We start from the raw sequence: 19,511 nt of genomic DNA, 5'->3' as shown, positions 1-19,511 counted from the left end.
ACATAAGAACTTCCTAGGAGATCACCCATTAGTGTTGGTATGATCGCACTTTTTCCATTCTGCGCTGTAAATACATATACCACTTCTCCTTCCCTCTCCCATCTCATCATTTATTTTGTTATGCGCGCACATCGCACCTCTGTTTCTAGTTTTAATATCAAGTGAAATGCCAAGGCATCTCGACTCATTCCCAAATTAACAGATCGCCCGCCACAGCTCTATTTTCATTGTTCTACTATGTAAGATAATCGTAATGACATTCTTATCTCGTGATGGACTACAAATGAATGCATGAAAAATCTGGTTCCACGACTCATGCCGGCAGACTATGGCTCCTATTACGCATAACGTTTAACATCCCATTCGTAAAAAGACGGGCACAACACGAAGACTTTCCAAAAGATCACCCATCCTAGTACTACTCTCGCCAAAGCACACTCAACTACGGAGTTCGATGGGATCCGATGCATTAGTGCTAGTATGAACGCACCTCTTCTATTTTGTGCTACAAATACATATATCCCTTCTCCCTCCCTCCCCACCTATTATTTGTTTCGCTATGCGCGAACACCGCACCTCTGCTTATAGTTCTAATATAGAGCAAAATTCTCCAGTGCCTCGACTCATGCCCAGATGAACGGATTACCCCCTTCACCTCGTTTTTCATTATTCTACTATGTAAGATGCTCGTAATGACACTCTTATCATGTGGCGAACTATAAATGAATGTACGAAAAATATTAAGAAAAATGTCTTGGCATTGCGACTCACTCCGAGGGACAAAGACTTTGATAGCACATAATGTTTAACGTCCCTTCAGTAAAAAAACGAGTGAAAAATGAGAACTTTCCAAGAGGTCACCCATCCTAATACTATTTCCGCCCAATCACACTTAACTACGCAATTCGATGGGATCCAGTGAATTAATGCAGGTATGATCTCACCCCTTCTATTCCACACTGGAAGTACCTATACCCCTTCTCCTTCCCTCCTCCTCCCGTCATTTGTTTCATTATGCGCACACACCACACCTCTGTTTCTAGTTCTAATATCAAGCGAAATAGCCCGGCACCTCGACTCACGCCCAAATGAATGGATCGCCCGTCGTACCTCATTTTTCATTGTTATACTATGTAAGATACTCGTAATGACACTCTTATCATGTGGTGGACTATAAATAAATGCACGAAAAATATTAAGCAAAATTTTCAGGCCCCGCGACTCATACCAGCAGACTGTGGCTCCGATCGCACTTAACATTTAACACTCCATCTACAAAAAGAAGGGTTCAACACGAGGACTTTCCAGGAGGTCACCCATCTTAGAACTAATCTTGCTCAAGCACGCTTGACTACAGAGTTCTCATGGGATCCTGTGCATTAGTGTTTGTATGATCGCAACTGTCCCATTGCCCACTATAAATACATATAGCCCTTCTCCTTCCCTCCCCCCCTCCCATCATTTATTTTGCTTTACGGGCATACCGCATCTCTACTTCTAGTTCTAATACAGAGCAAAATTCCATGTTGCTTCGACTCACACCCAGAAGAACAGAGGCCTGCTGCGCCTCTTTTTTCGTTGTTCTACTATATAAGACTCTCGTAATGAGACTCTTATCACATGGTGGACTACAAATAAGTGCATGTAAAATATTAAGCAAAATTTTTGAACGTCGCTACTCATGCCAACGGACTGTGGCTCCGATCGCGCGTAACGTTTGACGCCCAGTCTGCAAAAAGATTGGTGAAACAAGAGAACTTCCAAAGAGGTCACCCATCCTAGTATTACTCTCGCCCAAACACGCTTAACTACGGAGTTCGATGGGATCCAATGCATTAATGCTAGTATGATTGCACCCCTTCTATTTCGCGCTGCAAATGCATATACCCCTTCCCCTTCCCTCCCCCCACCCGTCATTTTTTTCGCTGTGCATGCACACCACGCCTCTGTTTATAGTTCTAATATCAAACGAAATGCCCCGACACCTCGACTCACGCCAGTAAAAAGGACTGCCTGCTGTACCTTATTTTTCTTTATTCTACTACGTAAGATGCTCATAATGACACTCTTATCATGTGGTAAACTATAAATGAATGCACACAAAAATAGTAAGCAAAATAGTTCAACATGAGGACTTCTCAGGAGGTTACCGATCCTAGTACTACTCTGGCCCAAGCATGCTTAACTGTATAGTTCGATGGGATCTGGTGCATTAGTGCTGGTATGATCGCACACCTTCCATTCCGCATTGCAAATACATATACCCCTTCTCTTTTCCTCCCCTCTCCCATCATTTTTTTCTCTGTGAGCGCACACTGCATCTCTATTTCTAGTTCTAATATCAAGTAAAATGCCACAGCGCCTCCACTGCCCAGATTAAAGGACCACCTGCCACACCTTTTTTTTTCGTTGTTCTACTATGTAAGATACTCGTAATGACTCTCTTATCACGTGGTGGCCTATAAATGAGTGAACAAAAAAAAGTAAGCAAAATGCCCCGGCGCAGCGACTCACGCCGGCAAATGAACCAGCGGACTATGGCTCCGGTCGCGCGAAACGTTTACTGCCCTGTCCGCAAAAAGATGGGTGCAACACAAGCACATCCAAGAAGGTCACTCATCCTAGTACTACTCTCGCCCAAACACGCTTAACTGCAGATTATGATGGGATACGATGCATTAGTGCTAGTATGATCCCACCCGTTCTATTCCTCATTTCAAATACATATACCCCTTCTCTTTCACTCCCCCCTCCCATCACTTGTTTCGCTCTCTGTGGACACCGCACCTCTACTTCTAGTTGAAATATCAAGCAAAATGCCCAATTGCCTCGACTTACGCCCAGATGAGCGGACCGCCCGCCGCACCTCTGTTTTGCTTGTTCTATTATTTACGATGCTCGTAATGACACTCTTATCACGTGATGTACAATAAATGGATGCACTAAAAATATTTAAAAAGTAACGGGTGCAACACGAGGACTTCCCAGGAGGTCACCCATCCTAGTACTACTCTCGCCCGAGAATTCTTGACTGCAGAGTTTTGATGGGATTTGGTGCATTAGTGCTGGTATGATCGCACCAGTTTCATTCCATGCTGTAAATACATACACTCCTTCTCCTTCCCATCATTTGTTTCCTTGTGCGTGCACACTGCACCTTTCTTTCTCCTTCTAATATCAAGTAAAATGCTCCGGCCCAGTGACTCACATTTGGGGATAAACCAGCGGACCATAGTTCCAGTTGTGTGTAAAATCGAACGACCCATCTGTAAAAAAATCGGTGCAACACGAGTACTTCCCAGAAGGTCACCTATCCTAGTACTACTCTCACCCAAGCACATTTAACTGCGGAGTTCTGATCAGATCCAGTGCATTAGTGCTGGTATAATCGCACCTGTTTGATTACGCACTGTAAATACATACACTCCTTCTCCTTCCCTCCCCCCTTCTGTCATTTGTTTCCATGTGCGTGCACACTGCACCTCTCTTTCTCATTCTAATATCAAGTAAAATACCTCGGCACCGTGACTCACATTTGTGAAAAAACCAGCAGACCATAGTTCTAGTCGCGTATAACGTCGAATGACCCATCTGCAAAAAAATATGTACAACACGAGTACTTCCCAAGAGGTCACCCATCCTAGTACTACTTTCGTCCAAGCACACTTAATTACGGAGTTCTGATGGGATCCGGTGCATTAGTGCTGGTATGATCACACTTATTTTATTTCGCACTGCAAATACATACACTCCTCCTTCCCTCCCCCCTGCCGTCATTTGTTTCCTTGTGCGTGCATACCGTACCTCTCCTTCTCGTTCTAATATCAAGTAAAATGCTCCGGTGCCATGACTCACATTTGCGATTAAACCAGCGGACCATAGTTCCAGTCGCGTATAATGTCAAATGACCCATCTCGAATCATGCCCATATGAACGGCTCGCCCGCCACTTCTCGTTTTTTGTTGTTCTACTATTTAAGATGCTCCCAATGACACTCTCATCATGTGATGGGCTTCAATTGAATGCTGGAAAAATATTAAGAAAAATGCTCTGGTGCCGTGACTCACATTTGCAAATGAACCGGCGGACCATCGCTCTAGTCCAGTTGAATGTTTAATGCCCCGTCTGCAAAAAAAAAAGGTGCAACACGAGAACTTCGCAGGAGATCATCCATCTTAGTACTACTCTCGCCCAAGCAAACTTAGCTGCGGAGTTCTGATGGGATCCGGTGCATTTGTGCTGGTATGATCGCACCTTTTTGATTCTGCGCTGTAAATACATACACACCTTCTCCATCCCTCCCCCATCCCGTCATTGTTTCCTTGTGTGCACACACTGCACATCTCCTTCTCGTTCTAATATCAAGTAAAATGCCCCAGCGCTGTGATTCACATTTATGAATAAACTAGCGGACCATAGTTCCAGTTGCGCATAACATCATAGGACCCATCTGCAAAAAAATAGGTGCAACACGAGAACTTCCTAGGAGGTCACCCATCCTAGTACTACTCTCGCCCAAGCACACTTAACTGCGGAGTTTTGATGGGATCCGGTGCATTAGTGTTGGTATGATCGCACCTGTTTCATTTTGCGTTGCAAATACATACACTCCTTCTATTTCCACCCCCTCCCGTCATTTGTTTCCGTGTGCGTGAACACTGCACCTCTACTTCTCGTTCTAATATCAAGTAAAATGCCCTGGCGACGTAACTCATATTTGTGAATAAACTAGCGGACCATAGTACCAGTCATGCGTAACGTCGAATGACCCATCTGTAAAAATATGGGTGCAACACGAGGACTTCCCAGGAGTTCACCCATCCTAGTACTACTATGACCCAAGCACACTTAACTGCAGAGTTCTGATAGGATCCGGTGCATTAGTACTGGTATGATCGCACCTGTTTTATTCTGCACTGCAAATACATACACTCTTTCTCCTTCCCTCCCCCTCCCGTCATTTGTTTCCTTCTACGTGCACACTGCACCTCTCCTTCTCGTTTTAATATCAAGTAAAATACCTCAGTGCCGTGACTTACATTTGCGAATAAATCAGCGGACCATAGTTTAAACCACGCGTAACGTCGAACTCCCCATCTGAAAAAAATATGTGCAACACAAGGACTTCCCATGAGGTCACCACTGCTTCTCTTTTTTTGTTTTTCTACTATGTAATATGCTCGCAGACACTCTTATAACGTGATGGGATTTAATTGAATGTGCGAAAAATATTAAACAAAATGCTCCGACACCGTTACTCACGTTTGCGAATGAACCGGTGGTCCGTCGCTCCGGTCCCTCATAACGTTTAACGCCCAGTCTGAAAAAAGAAGGATGCAACACGAGAGTCGAGAGCTTCCCAGGAGGTAATCCATCCTAGTACTACTCTGGCCCAAGCACGCATAACTGCAGAGTTCTGATGGGATTCGATGAACTAGTGCTAGTATGATCGCACGCTTTCTTGTTTGCGCCAAAATACATATGCCCCTTTTCCTTCCCTCTCCCCTCCCGTCATTTGATTCGCTGTGCGTGCACCTCACCTCTTCTTCTAGTTTTAATGTTAAACGAAATGCCCCGGTGCCTTGACTCATGGCCATATGAACGGATCGCCCACCGTACCTCGTTTTTTGTTGTTATATTATGTAAGGTGCTCACAATTACACTCTTATCGAGTAATTGGTTTTAATTAAATGTGCAAAAAATATTAAGCAAAATGCCCCGCAAACCGTCGCTCCGGTCCCGCGTAACATTTAACACCCTATCTGTAGAAAGAAAGGTGCAACACGAGCACTTCCCAGAAGGTCACGCATCCTAGTACTACTCTTGCCAAGAACACTTAACTGCTGGGTTCTGATGGGATCCGATGAACTAGTGTTGGTATGATCGCAATCGTTTTAGTTTGCGCCACAAATACATATATCCCTTCCCCTTCCCTCTCCCTTCCCATCATTTATTTCGCGGTGGGCGCAACTCACCTCTATTTCTAGTTGTAATATCGAGCGAAATACCCCGGTGCCTCGACTCATGTCTATATGAAACACCCGTCATACCTCCTTTTTCATTGTTCTACTATGTAAGATGCTCGCAATGACACTCTCAACACGTGATGGACTTTAATTGAATGCACGAAAAATATTAAGCAAAATGTCCCGGCACCTTGACTTATGTTTATGAATGAATTGCTGGACTGTTACTCTAGTCCTGTGTAATATTTAATGCCCCGTCTACAAAAAGAAGGGTACAACACAAGTACTTCCCAAGAGGTCACCCATCCTACTACTGTTCTCGCCCAAGCACACTTGACTGTGGAGTTCTGATGGGATCCGGTGAACTAGTGCAGGTATAATCGCACCCCTTCAAATTTGCGCCGTAAAGACATATGCCACTTCTCCTTTCCTCTCTCTTCCCATCATTTGTTTCGCTGTGGCCGCAACTCACCTCTGCTTCTAGTTCTAATATCGAGCGAAATGCTCTAGCACCTCGACTAATGCCCATATGAACAGATCGCCCACCGCACCTTATTTTTCGTTGTTCTACTATTTAAGATGCTCGCAATGACACTCTCATCACGTGATGAGTTTTAATTGAATGCAAGAAAAGTATTGAGCAAAATGTCTCGGCACCGTGACTCACGTTTACGAATAAACAGGCGGATCGTCGCTCCAGTCCTGCGTAACATTTAACGCCCCGTCTGCAAAAAAAAAGGAGCATCACGAATGCTTCCCAAGAGGTCACCTATCGTAGAACTACTCTCGCCCAAGTACGCTTAACTATAGAGTTCTGATGGATCCTGTGAACTAGTGCTGGTATGATCGCACCCCTTCTAATTTGTGCCGCAAAGACATATATCCCTTCTCCTTCCCTCTCCCTTCCCGTCATTTGTTTCGCTGTGTGCGCAACGCACCTTTACTTCTAGTTCAAATATCGAGCGAAATGCCCCGGTGCCTTGACTCATGTCTATATGAACAGAATACCCACCGCACCTCCTTTTTTGTTGTTCTACTATGTAAGATGCTCGTAATAATAATCTTATCACGTGGTGGGCTATAATTGAATGCACGAATAATATTAAGCAAAATACTCCGGCACCGTGACTTACATTTGTGAATTAACCGGCGACTATCGCTCTAGTCCCGCGTAACATTTAACGCCCCATCTGCAAAAAGAAGGGTGCAAAATGAGAACTTCCTAGGAGATCACCCATCCTAGTACTACTCTCGCCCAAGCACGATTAACTACAAAGTTCGATGGGATCTGATGCATTAGTGCTGGTATGATCGCACACATTCCATTCCACGTTGCAAATACATATACCACTTCTCCTTCCCTCTCCCCTCTCATTATTTATTTTGTTGTGCACACACACCGCACCTCTGTTTGTAGTTCTAATATCAAGCGAAATGCCAAGGCATCTCTACTCATGCCCAGATGAACAGACCGCCCACCACAACTCTATTTTCATTATTCTACTACGTAAGATAATCGTAATGACATTCTTATCTCGTGATGGACTATAAATGAATGCATGAAAAATATTAAGCAAAATGTCCAAATGCCGCGACTCACACTTGCGGACTGTCGCTCCGGTCACCCGTAACATTTAACGCCCCGTCCATAAAAAGATGGGTGGAACACGAGGACTTCGTAGGAGGTCACCCATCCTAATACTGCTTTCACCATAGCACACTTAACTACGGAGTTCGACAGGATCCGATGCATTAGTGTTGGTATAATCGCACCCCTTCCATTTCGTGCTGCAAATACATATACCCCTTCTCCTTCCCTCCCCCCTCCTGTCGTTTGTTTCACTGTACATGCAGACTATACCTCTATTTCTAGTTCTAATATCAAGTGAAATATCTGGGCACCTCGACTCACGCCTAGATAAATGGACCGCCTGTCGTACCTCATTTTTCATTGTTCTACGATGTAAGATGCTCGTAATGACAATCTTATCACGTGGTGGACTATAAATGAATGCACAAAAAATATTAAGCAAAATATTCTGGCGCCACGACTCATGCCGGCGGACTATGGCTCCTATTGCACATAACGTTTAACACCCCATCTGTAAAAAGATAGGCAGAACACGAGGACTTTCTAAAAGATAACCCATCCTAGTACTACTCTCGCCAAAACATGCTCAACTACAGAGTTCGATTGGATCCGGTGCATTAGTGCTAGTATGATCGCACCTCTTCTATTTTGCGCTACAAATACATATACCCCTTCTCCCTCCCTCTCCCCCTGTTATTTGTTTCGCTATGCGCGAACACCGCACCTCTGCTTATAGTTCTAATATAGAGCAAAATGCTCCGGCACCTCGACTCACGCCCAGATGAACGGATTACCCCTTGCACCTCATTTTTGGTTATTCTACTATGTAAAATGCTCGTAATGACACTCTTATCACATGGCGAACTATAAATGAATGCACAAAAAATATTAAAAAAAATATCTTGGCATTGCGACTCACTCCAAGGGACAATGGCTTTGATCGCGCATAATGTTTAACGTCCCGTCAGTAAAAAAACGAGTGGAACATTAGAACTTTTTAGGAGGTCACCCATCCTAGTACTACTTCCGCCCAAACTAACTTAACTACCAAAATCGATGGGATCTAGTGCATTAGTACTGGTATGATCACACCCCTTCAATTCCACGCTGCAAGTACATATACCCCTTCTTTTTCCCTCCCCCCTCCCGTCATTTGTTTCATTGTACGCACACACCACATCTCTGTTTCTAGTTCTAATATTAAGCGAAAGACCACAGCACCTCGATTCACGCTAAGATGAATGGATCGCCCGCCGTACCTCATTTTTCATTGTTATACTATGTAAGATACTCGTAATGACACTCTTATCACGTGGTGGACTATAAATGAATGGACGAAAAATATTAAGCAAAATTTTCAGGCCTTGCGACTCACACCGGCAGACTGTGGCTCCAATCGCACTTAACGTTTAACACCCCATCTACAAAAAGACGGGTTCAACACGAGGACTTTTCAAGAGGTCACCCATCCTAGAACTAATCTCGCCCAAGCACGCTTGACTACAGAGTTCTCATAGGATTCTATGCATTAGTGTTTGTATAATCGCAACTGTCCCATTCCCCATTGCAAATACATATAGCCCTTCTCCTTCCCTCCCCCCTCCCATCATTTATTTTTCTATACGGGCATACCACATCTCTGCTTCTAATTCTAATATAGAGCGAAATGCCATGTCGCTTGGACTCACGCCCAGAAGAACGGAAGCCCCTTGCACCTCATTTTTTGTTGTTATACTATGTAAGACTCTCGTAATGAGACTCTTATCACGTGGTGGACAACAAATAAGTGCACGTAAAATATTAAATAAAATGTTTCAACGTCGTCGCTCATGCCGGCGGACTGTGGGTCCGATCGTGCGTAATGTTTGACGCCCTGTCTATAAAAAGACGGGTGCAATAAGAGAACTTTCAAAGAGGTCACCCATTCTAGTACTACTCTCGCCCAAGCACGCTTAACTACAGAGTTCGATAGGATCTGATGTATTAATGCTAGTATGATTGCACCCCTTCCATTCCGCGCTGCAAATACATATACCCTTTCCCCTTCCCTCCCCCCACCCGTCATTTTTTTCGCTGTGCGCACACATCGCACTTCTGTTTATAGTTCTAATATCAAGTGAAATGCCCCGACACCTTGACTCACGCCAGAAGAAAGGACCGCCCTCCCTTCCTCATTTTTTTTTATTCTACTATGTAAGATACTCGTAATGACACTCTTATCATGTGGTAAACTATAAATGAATGCACGAAAAAATAGTAAGCAAAATTTTTTAGCGACGCGACTCACGCCAGGGATTGTGGCTCCGATCACATGTTTCGTTTTACGCCCCGTTTATAAAAAGACAGTGCAACACGAGGACTTCTCAGGAGGTTACCGATCCTCGTACTACTCTCGCCCAAGCATGCTTAACTGCATAGTTTGATGGGATCCGATGCATTAGTGCTGGTATGATCGCACCCCTTCCATTCCACATTGCAAATATATATACCCCTTCTCTTTTCCTCCCCTCTCCTGTCATTTTTTTCACTGCACGAACACTGCATCTCTGTTTCTAGTTCTAATATCAAGTAAAATGCCCTAGTGCCTCGACTTATGCCCAGATTAAAGGACCACCCGCCACACGTTTTTTATCGTTCTTCTACTATCTAAGATGCTCGTAATGACTCTCTTATCACGTGGTAGACTATAAATGAGTGCACAAAAAAAGTAAGCAAAATACCCCGGCGTGGCCACTCACACCAGCAAATGAACCAGCAGATTATGGCTTCGGTCGCGCGTAACATTTGATGCCCTGTCCAAAAAAAGACGGGTGCAACACAAGCACTTCTCAGGAGATCACTCATCCTAGTACTACTCTCACCCAAACACGCTTAACTATAGATTATAATAGGATACGATGCACTAGTGCTAGTATGATCCCACCCGTTCTATTCCTCACTTCAAATACATATACCCCTTCTCTTTCCCTCCCCCTCCCCATCATTTGTTTCACTCTGTGTGGACACCGCAACTCTACTTTTAGTCGTAATATCAAATAAAATGCCCAGTTGCCTTGACTCACGCCCAGATGAACAGACTGCCAGCCGCACCTCTGTTTTACTTGTTCTATTATTTACGATACTAGTAATGACACTCTTATCACGTGGTGGATTATAAATGGATGTACGAAAAGTATTAAAAAAAGACGGGTGCAACACGAGTACTTCCCAAGAGGTCACCCGTCATAGTACTACTTTTGCCCAAGCACACATAACTACAGAGTTCTGATCGGATCCGGTGTATTAGTGCTGGAATGATCGCACCTGTTTGATTTCGCACTACAAATACATACACTCATTCTCCTTTCCTCCCCCCTTCTATCATTGTTTTCCATGTGCATACACACTACACCTCTCCTTCTCATTCTAATATCAAGTAAAATGCCTTGGTGCCATGACTTACATTTGCGAATAAACCAGCAGAACATAGTTCCAGTGGCGCGTACCGTCGAACGACCCATCTGCAAAAAAATGGGTGCAACACGAGTACTTCCAAGGAGGTCACCCATCCTAGTACTACTCGCGCCCAAGCACACATAACTGTGGAGTTTTGATGGGATCTGGTGAATTAGTGATGGTATAATGGCACTTGTTTCATTACGCGCTGCAAATACATACACTCCTTCTCCTTCCTTCCCCCCTCTCGTCAGTTGTTTCCTTCTGCGTGCATACTGCACCTCTCCTTTTCATTCTAATATCAAGTAAAATGCCCTGGTGCCGTGACTCACATTTGCAAATAAACCAGTGGACCATAGTTCTAATCGCGCGTAACGATGAATGACCCATCTGTAAAAAAATAGGTGCAACACGAGGACTTCCCAGAAGGTCACCGATTCTGGTACTACTCTCACCAAAGCACACTTAACTACAGAGTTCTGATGGGATCTGGTGCATTAGTGCTGTATGATCGTAAATGTTTTATTCCGCGCTACAAATACATACACTCCTTCTCCTTCCCACCCCCCTCACATCATTTATTTCCTTGTGCGTGCACACTGCGCCTCTACTTCTCGTTCTAATATCAAGTAAAATGCCTCGGTGCCTTAACTCACATTTGCGAATAAACCAGCTGAACATAGTTCCAGTCGCGCGTAACGTCGAACGCCCCATCTAAAAAAATTTATGCAACACGATTACTTCGTAAAAGGTCATCCATCCTAGTACTACTCTCGCACAAGCACACTTAACTGTGAAATTCTAATGGGATCCAGAGCATTAGTGCTAGTATGACCGCACCTGTCTAATTCTACGCTGCAAATACATACACTCATTCTCTTTCCCTCCCCCCTTCCGTCATTTGTTTCTTTGTGCGTGCACACTGCACTCTCCTTCTCGTTCTAATATCAAGAAAAATGCTCCGTCGTCGTCACTCACATTTGCGAATAAACTGGCGGACCATAGTTCAAGTCGGGCGTAACGTCGAAAGACCCATCTTCAAAAAAATGGGTGCAACACGCGGAGTTCCATGGAGGTCACCACTCCTAGTACTACACTCGCCCAAGCACACTTAACTGTCGAGTTATGATGGGATCCAGTGAATTAGTAATGGTCTAATGGCACCTTCTTTATTCCGCACTGCAAATACATACACTACTTCTCCTTCCCTCCCCCATCTCGTCATTTGTTTCCTTGTGCAGGCACACTGCACCTCTCCTTGTCGTTCTAATATCAAGTAAAATGCTCTGCTGTCGTGACTCATATTTGCGAATAAACCAGCAGACCATAGTTCCAGTCGTGCGTAATGTCGAATGACCCGTCTGTAAAAAAATTGGTACAACACGAGGATTCCTAGAAAGTCACCCATCCTAGTACAACTCTCACCAAAGCACACATAACTGCGGAGTTCTGACGAGATCGAGTGAATTAGTGATGGTATAATTGCACCTGTTTCATTCCGCGTAGCAAACACATACACTCCTTCTCCTTCCCTCCCCCCTCTTTTCATTTTTTTCCTTGTGCGTGCACACTGCACCTCTCTTTCTCATTTTAATATCAAGTAAAATGCTCCGTCGTTCTGACTCACATTTGCGAATAAACCAGCGGACCATAGTTCCAGTCGCGCGTAACGTCGAATACCCCATTTGAAAAAAATAGGTGCAACACTAGGACTTCCCAATAGGCCACCACTTCCAGTACTACACTCACCCAAACATAGCTAACTGCAGAGTTCTGATGGGATCAGGTGAATTAGTGATGGTATAATGGCACATGTTTCATTCTGCTCTGTAAATACCTACACTCATTTTCCTTCCCTCCCCCACCCGTCATTTGTTTCCTTGTGGGTGCACATTGCACCTCTTCTTCTCGTTCTAATATCAAGTAAAATGCCCCGGTGCCTGACTCACATTTGTGAGTAAACAAGCAGAGTATAGTTCCAATTGCATAAAACGTCGAATGCCCCATCTGAAAAAAAATAGGTGCAACATGAGGACTTCCTAAGAGGTCACGACTCCAAGTACTACACTCGCCCAAGCACATTTAAATGCGGAGTACTGATGGGATTCGGTGAATTAGTGATGGTATAATGGAACCTGTTTCATTCTGTGCTGCAATTACATACACTCTTTCTCCTTCTCTCCCCCCTCCCATCATTTGTTTCCTTGTACGTGCACACTGCACCTCTGCTTCTCGTTCTAATATCAAGTAAAATGCCCCGGCGCCGTGACTCATATTTACGAATAAACCAGCAGACAATAGTTTCAGTCGCGCGTAACATCGAGTGACCCATCTGTAAAAAAATGGGTGCAACACGAGTACTTCTGAGGAGGTCACCCATCCTAGTACTACTCTCCCAAGAAAACTTAAATGCGGAGTCCTGATGGGATCCGGTGCATTAGTGCTAGTATGATCACACCTGTTTCATTCTGCGCTTCAAATACATACACTCATTCTAATATCAAGTAAAATACCCCAGCGTCGTGACTCACATTTACGAATAAACCAGCGGACCATAATTCCAGTCGCGCGTAATGTCGAACGACCCATCTACAAAAGAATAGGTGAAACACGAGAACTTTCTAAAAGGTCACCCATCCTAGTACTACTCTCGCCCAAGCACACTTAACTGTAGAGTTCTGATGGGATCCGGTGAATTAGTGATGGTATAATAGCATTTGTTTCATTTTGCACTGGAAATACATACACTCATTCTCTTTACCTCCCCCCTTCCGTCCTTTGTTTCCTTGTGCGTGCACACTGCACCTCTCCTTCTCGTTCTAATATCAACTAAAATACTCTGGTGTCGTCACTCACATTTGCGAATAAACCAGCGGACCATAGTTTCAGTCGTGCGTAACATCGAACGACCCATCTGAAAAAAAACGGGTGTAACACGAGGACTTCCCCTCCTAGTACTACACTCGCCCAAGCACATTTAACTACAGAGTTCTGATGGGATCCGGTGAATTAGTGATGGTATAATGACACCTATTTCATTCCGCGCTTCAAATACATACACTCCTTCTCCTTCCCTCCCCCCTCCTGTCATTTGTTTCCTTGTGCGTGCACACTGCACCTCTCTTTCTCATTCTAATATCAAGTAAAATGCTTCGGCGTCGTGACTCACATTTGTGAATAAACCAGCGGCCATAGTTCCACTCGCGTGTAACATCGAACGACCCATCTGTAAAAAAATGGGTGCATTACAAGGACTTCCCAGGAGGTCACAAATCCTAGTATGACTTTCGCCCAAGCACACTTAACTGCAGAGTTCAGATGGGATCCGGTGTATTAGTGCTAGTATGATGGCACCTGTTTCATTATGTACTGTAAATACATGCACTCCTTCTCTTTCCCTCCCTCCTTCCGCCATTTGTTTCCTTGTGCGTGCACACTGCACCTCTCCTTTTCGTTTTAATATCAAGTAAAATGCTCTGATGCTGTGACTCACATTTACGAATAAACCAGCAGACCGTAGTTTCAGTCGCACGTAACATAGAACGCCCCATCTGAAAAAACTAGGTACAACACAAGGACTTCTAGAGAGGTCACCACTCCTAGTACTACACTCGCCCAAGGACACTTAACTGCAGAGTTCTGATGGGATCTAGTGAATTAGTAATGCTCTAATGGCACCGATTTCATTCCGTGCTTCAAATACATACACTCATTCTCCTACCCTCCCCCTTCCCGTCATTTGTTCTGCACACTGCACCACTCATTCTCGTTCTAATATCAAGTAAAATGCCCCGGTGCCGTGACTCACATTTGCGAATAAACCAGCGGACCATAGTTCCAGTCGTGCGTAACGTCGAACAACCCATCTGTAAAAAAATTTGTGTAACACGAGGATTCCCAGGAGGGGGGAGGGAAGGAGAAGGGGTATATGTATTTGCAGCACGAAATGGAAGGGGTGCGATCATACCAACACTAATGCATTGGATCCTGTTGAACACCGCAATTAAGCGTGCTCTGGTGAAAGTAGTATTAGGATGGGTGACCTCCTACGAAGTCCTCGTATTCTACACGTCTTTTTATGGATGGGGCATTAATATTACGCGTGACCAGAGCGACAGTCCGCCAGTGTGAGTCGTGGCATTTTGACATTTTGCTTAATATTTTTCATGCATTCATTTATAGTCCATCACGAGATAAGAATGTCATTACGATTATCTTACATAGTAGAACAATGAAAATAGAGTTATGGCAGGCGGTCTGTTCATCTGGGCATGAGTCAAGATGCCTTGGCATTTCGCTTGATATTAGAACTAGAAACAGAGGTGAGTTCGCACACAGCGAAACAAATGACGGGAAAGGATGGGTGACCTCTTGGGAAATACTTGTGTTGCACCATTCTTTTTGTAGACGGGGCATTAAATGTTACGCGAGACCAGAGCGACGGTCTGACGGTTCATTCACAAATGTGAATCACGGAGCCGGGACATTTTGCTTAATATTTTTCGTGCATTCAATTAAAGCCCATCACGTGTTGAGAGTGTCATTGCGAGCATCTTACATAGTAGAACAATGAAAAAGGAGGTGCGGCGGGTGTTTCATATAGACATGAGTCGAGGTGCCGAGGCATTTCACTCGATATTAGAATTGGAAGCAGAGGTGAGTTGCTCCCACAACGAAATATATGATGGGTACGGAAAGGGAAGGGGATGGGGAATATGTATTTGCAGCGCAAACGAAAACGATTGTGATCATACTAGCACTAGTTCACCGGATCTCATCAGAACTCTGCAGTCAAGCGTTCTTGGGCGAGAGTAGTACTAGGATGCATGACCTTCTTGGAAGTGCTCATGTTGACCCTTCTTTCTACAGATGGGGCGTTAAATGTTATGCGGGACCGGAGCGACGGTCCGTCGAGGCATTTTGCTTAATATTTTTTGCACATTCAATTAAAACCAATCACGTGATAAGAGTTTCATTGAGAGAACCTTACATAATATAACAATAAAAAACGAGGTGCGATGGGTGTTCCGTTCATATGGGCATGAGTCGAGGCACCGGGACATTTCACTTAATATTAGAACTAGAAGAAGAGGTGAGGTGCGCGCACAGCGAATCAAATGACGGGAGGGGAGAGGGAAGAAGAAGGGGCATATGTATTTACGGCGCAAACAAGAAAGCGTGCGATCATACCAGCACTAGTTCACTGGATCCCATCAGAACTTTGCAGTTATGCGTGCTTGGGCGAGAGTAGTACTAGGATGGATTACCTCCTGGGAAGCTTTCGGCTCTCGTGTTGCATCCTTTTTTCAGACTGGGTGTTAAACATTACACGGGACCGGAGCAACGGTCCACCAGTTCATTCGTAAATGTGAGTAACGAGACCGGGGCATTTTGTTTAATATTTTTCGCGCATTCAATTAAAGCCTATCACATGATAAGAGTGTCTACGAGTATATTATATAGTAGAACAATAAAAAATGAGGTGCTGCACTATCCGTTCATATGGGCATGAGTGGATGCACTGGGGTATTTCGTTTGATATTAGAATTAGATGCAGAGGTGAGGTGCGCGTACAATGAAACAAATGACGGGAGGGGAGGGGGAAGGAGAAGGGGTGTATGTACTTGCGGCACAAACTAGAACGGGTGCGATCATACCAGCACTAGTTCACCGAATTCCATCTACAAAGGTGCGGCGGGCGGTCCGTTCATCTGGACGTGAGTCGAGACAACGGGGCATTTTGCTTGATATTACAACAAGAAGTAGAGGTACGGTGTCCACACAGAGCGAAACAAATGAAGGGAGGGGGGAGGGAAAGAGAAGAGGTATTTGTATTTAAAGTGAGGAATAGGAGGGGTGGGATCATACTAGCACTAATGCCTCGTATCATATCATAATCTGCAATTAAGTGTGTTTGGTCGAGAGTAGTATTAGGATGAGTGACCTCCTGGGAAGTGCTTATGTTGCACCCGTCTTTTTGCATACAGGGCATCAAACGTTACGCGCGACCGGAGCCATAGTCCACTAGTTCATTTGCCAGCATGAGTCGTCGCGTCCCGGCATTTCACTTTTTTTTTGTGCACTCATTTATACTCCACCACGTAATAAGAGAGTCATTACGAGCATTTTACATAGTAGAACAATGAAAAAAAAAGGTGTGGCGGGTGGTACTTTAATCTGGGCATAAGTCACGGCGCTGGGGCATTTTGCTTGATATTAGAACTAGAAACAGAGATGCAGTGTGTGCGCACAGCGAAAAAAATGACGGGTGATGAGAGGAAATGAGAAGGGGTATATGTATTTGCAATGCGGAATGGAAGTGGTGCAATCATACCAGCACTAATGCACCGAATCTCATCGAATTATGCAGTTAAGCATGCTTGGGCGAGAGTAATACTAGGATCGGTAACCTTCTGAGAAGTCATTGTGTTGAACTGTCTTTTTGCAAACGGGGCATAAAACGATACATGTGATCGGAGCCACAATTCGCTGGTGTGAGTCGCGTCACCAGAAAATTTTGCTTACTATTTTTTCGTGCATTCTTTTATAGTCTACCACGTGATAAGAGTGTCATTACGAGCATCTTACATAGTAGAATAAAGAAAAATGAGGTACGGTGGGCGGTCCTTTCTTCTGGCATGAGTCGAGGCGTCGGGACATTGTGCTTGATATTAGAACTATAAACAGAGGTGTAGTGTGTGCGCACAGTGAAAAAAATGATAGGTTGGGGGAGGGAAGGAGAAGGGGTATATGTATTTGCAGTGCGGAATGGAAGTGGTGCAATCATACTAGCATTAATACACCGGATCCCATCGAACTCTGTAATTAAGCGTGCTTGGGTGAGAGTAGTACTAGGATGGGTGACCTCCTGGGAAGTTCTCTTGTTGCACCCGTCTTTTTGCAGACGGGGCGTCAAACGTTATGCGCGATCGGAGCCACAGTCCGTTGGCATGAGTGGCGACGTTGAAACATTTTTCTTAATATTTGACGTCCATTTATTTGTAGTCCACCACGTGATAAGAGTCTCATTACGAGAGTCTTACATAGTAGAACAACAAAAAAAGAGATGTAGCGGGCCTTCGTTCTTCAAGGCGTGAGTCGAAGCGACATGGCATTTTGCTCTATATTAGAACTAGAAGCAGAGATGCGGTATGCCCGCACAGCGAAATAAATTATGGGAGGGGGGAGGGAAGGAGAAGGGCTATATGTATTTACAGTGGGGAATGGGACAGTTGCGATCATAGAAACACTAATGCACAAGATCCCATCAGAACTCAATAGTCAAGCGTGCTTGGGAGAGATTAGTTCTAGGATGGGTGACCTCCTGAAAAGTCCTCGTGTTGAACCCGTCTTTTTGTAGATGGAGTGTTAAACGTTAAGTGCGATCTGAGCCACAATCTACCAATGTGAGTCATGGGGCCTAAAAATTTTGCTTAATAGTTTTCGTGCATTTATTTATAGTCCACCACGTGATAAGAGTGTCATTACAAGTATCTTACAAAGTATAACAATGAAAAATGAGGTACGGTAGGCGATCCATTCATCTGGGCATGAGTCGAGGTGCCTGAGTATTTCGCTTGATATTAAAACTAGAAACAGAGGTGTGGTGTGTGCGCACAATGAAACAAATGATGGGATGGGGGAGGGAAGGAGAAGGGCTATATGTACTTGCAGCATAGAATGGAAGGGGTGTGATCATACCTGCACTAATGTACTGGATCCCATCGAATTTTATAGTTAAGTGTGCTTGGGCGGAAGTAGTACTAGGATGGGTGACCTCCTGGAAAGTTCTCATGTTCCACTCGTTTTTTCGCTGACAGGACATTAAACATTATGTGCAATTAAAGCAATTGTCCCTTGGAGTGAGTCACAATGCCAAGACATTTTTCTTAATATTTTTCGTGCATTCATTTATAGTCCGCTACATGATAAGAGTGTCATTCTAAGCATCTTACATTGTAAAATAATGAAAAACGAGGTGCAGGCGGTAGTCCGTTCATCTGGGAGTTAGTCGAGGCGCCGGAGCATTTTGCTCTATATTAGGACTATAGGCAGAGGTACGGTGTTCGTGCATAGCAAAATTAATAACAAGGGGGAGGGAGGGAGAATGGGTATATGTATTTGTAGCGCAAAATAGAAGAGGTGCGATCATACTAGCACTAATGCACCGGATCCCATCGAACTCCATAGTTGAGCGGGTTTTAGCGAGAGTAGTACTAGGATGGGTGATCTTTTCGGAAGTCCTCGTGTTGCGCCCGTCTTTTTACGGATGGGGTGTTAAACGTTATGCGCAATAGGAACCATAGTCTGCCGGCATGAGTCGTGGCGCTATAATATTTTTCTTAATATTTTTTGTGCATTCATTTATAGTCCACCACATGATAAGAGTGTCATTACGAGCATCTTACATAGTAGAACAATGAAAAATGAGGTACGACAGGCAGTCCGATTATTTAGGCGTGAGTTGAGGTGCCCGGATATTTCGCTTGATATTAGAACTAGAAACAGAGGTGTAGTGT

General features: G+C 44.4%; 1 non-coding gene and 11 pseudogenes across 1 annotated transcript; 1 reads left to right on the top strand and 11 right to left on the bottom strand.

Annotated features, from left to right (window-relative positions):
• Positions 1 to 2,963: 2,963 nt before the first annotated feature.
• On the bottom strand, positions 2,964 to 3,082 carry LOC148256286 (5S ribosomal RNA; annotated as a pseudogene).
• Positions 3,083 to 3,277: 195 nt separating this feature from the next.
• Positions 3,278 to 3,396, bottom strand: LOC148256285 (5S ribosomal RNA; annotated as a pseudogene).
• A 206-nt stretch (positions 3,397 to 3,602) lies between these two features.
• On the bottom strand, positions 3,603 to 3,721 carry LOC148256284 (5S ribosomal RNA; annotated as a pseudogene).
• Positions 3,722 to 4,137: 416 nt separating this feature from the next.
• LOC148256283 (5S ribosomal RNA) lies at positions 4,138 to 4,256 on the bottom strand. Its single transcript, XR_015819818.1, has one exon. It is a non-coding gene; the product is annotated as a 5S ribosomal RNA (ribosomal RNA).
• A 205-nt stretch (positions 4,257 to 4,461) lies between these two features.
• On the bottom strand, positions 4,462 to 4,580 carry LOC148256282 (5S ribosomal RNA; annotated as a pseudogene).
• A 204-nt stretch (positions 4,581 to 4,784) lies between these two features.
• LOC148256281 (5S ribosomal RNA) lies at positions 4,785 to 4,903 on the bottom strand (annotated as a pseudogene).
• Positions 4,904 to 6,235: 1,332 nt separating this feature from the next.
• LOC148256280 (5S ribosomal RNA) lies at positions 6,236 to 6,354 on the bottom strand (annotated as a pseudogene).
• An 813-nt stretch (positions 6,355 to 7,167) lies between these two features.
• LOC148256279 (5S ribosomal RNA) lies at positions 7,168 to 7,285 on the bottom strand (annotated as a pseudogene).
• Positions 7,286 to 9,445: 2,160 nt separating this feature from the next.
• Positions 9,446 to 9,563, bottom strand: LOC148256278 (5S ribosomal RNA; annotated as a pseudogene).
• A 1,180-nt stretch (positions 9,564 to 10,743) lies between these two features.
• On the bottom strand, positions 10,744 to 10,862 carry LOC148256277 (5S ribosomal RNA; annotated as a pseudogene).
• A 531-nt stretch (positions 10,863 to 11,393) lies between these two features.
• On the bottom strand, positions 11,394 to 11,511 carry LOC148256276 (5S ribosomal RNA; annotated as a pseudogene).
• Positions 11,512 to 17,767: 6,256 nt separating this feature from the next.
• Positions 17,768 to 17,885, top strand: LOC148256275 (5S ribosomal RNA; annotated as a pseudogene).
• The last annotated feature ends 1,626 nt before the right edge of the window (positions 17,886 to 19,511 follow it).

The sequence above is a fragment of the Carica papaya genome, chromosome 5 (genome assembly GCF_054855325.1).
Source record: "Carica papaya isolate Zhongbai chromosome 5, ASM5485532v1, whole genome shotgun sequence".
Classification (NCBI taxonomy): domain Eukaryota; kingdom Viridiplantae; phylum Streptophyta; class Magnoliopsida; order Brassicales; family Caricaceae; genus Carica; species Carica papaya.
Note: the sequence above shows the minus strand (reverse complement) of the source record. Positions and strands in the feature narration are given on the sequence as shown.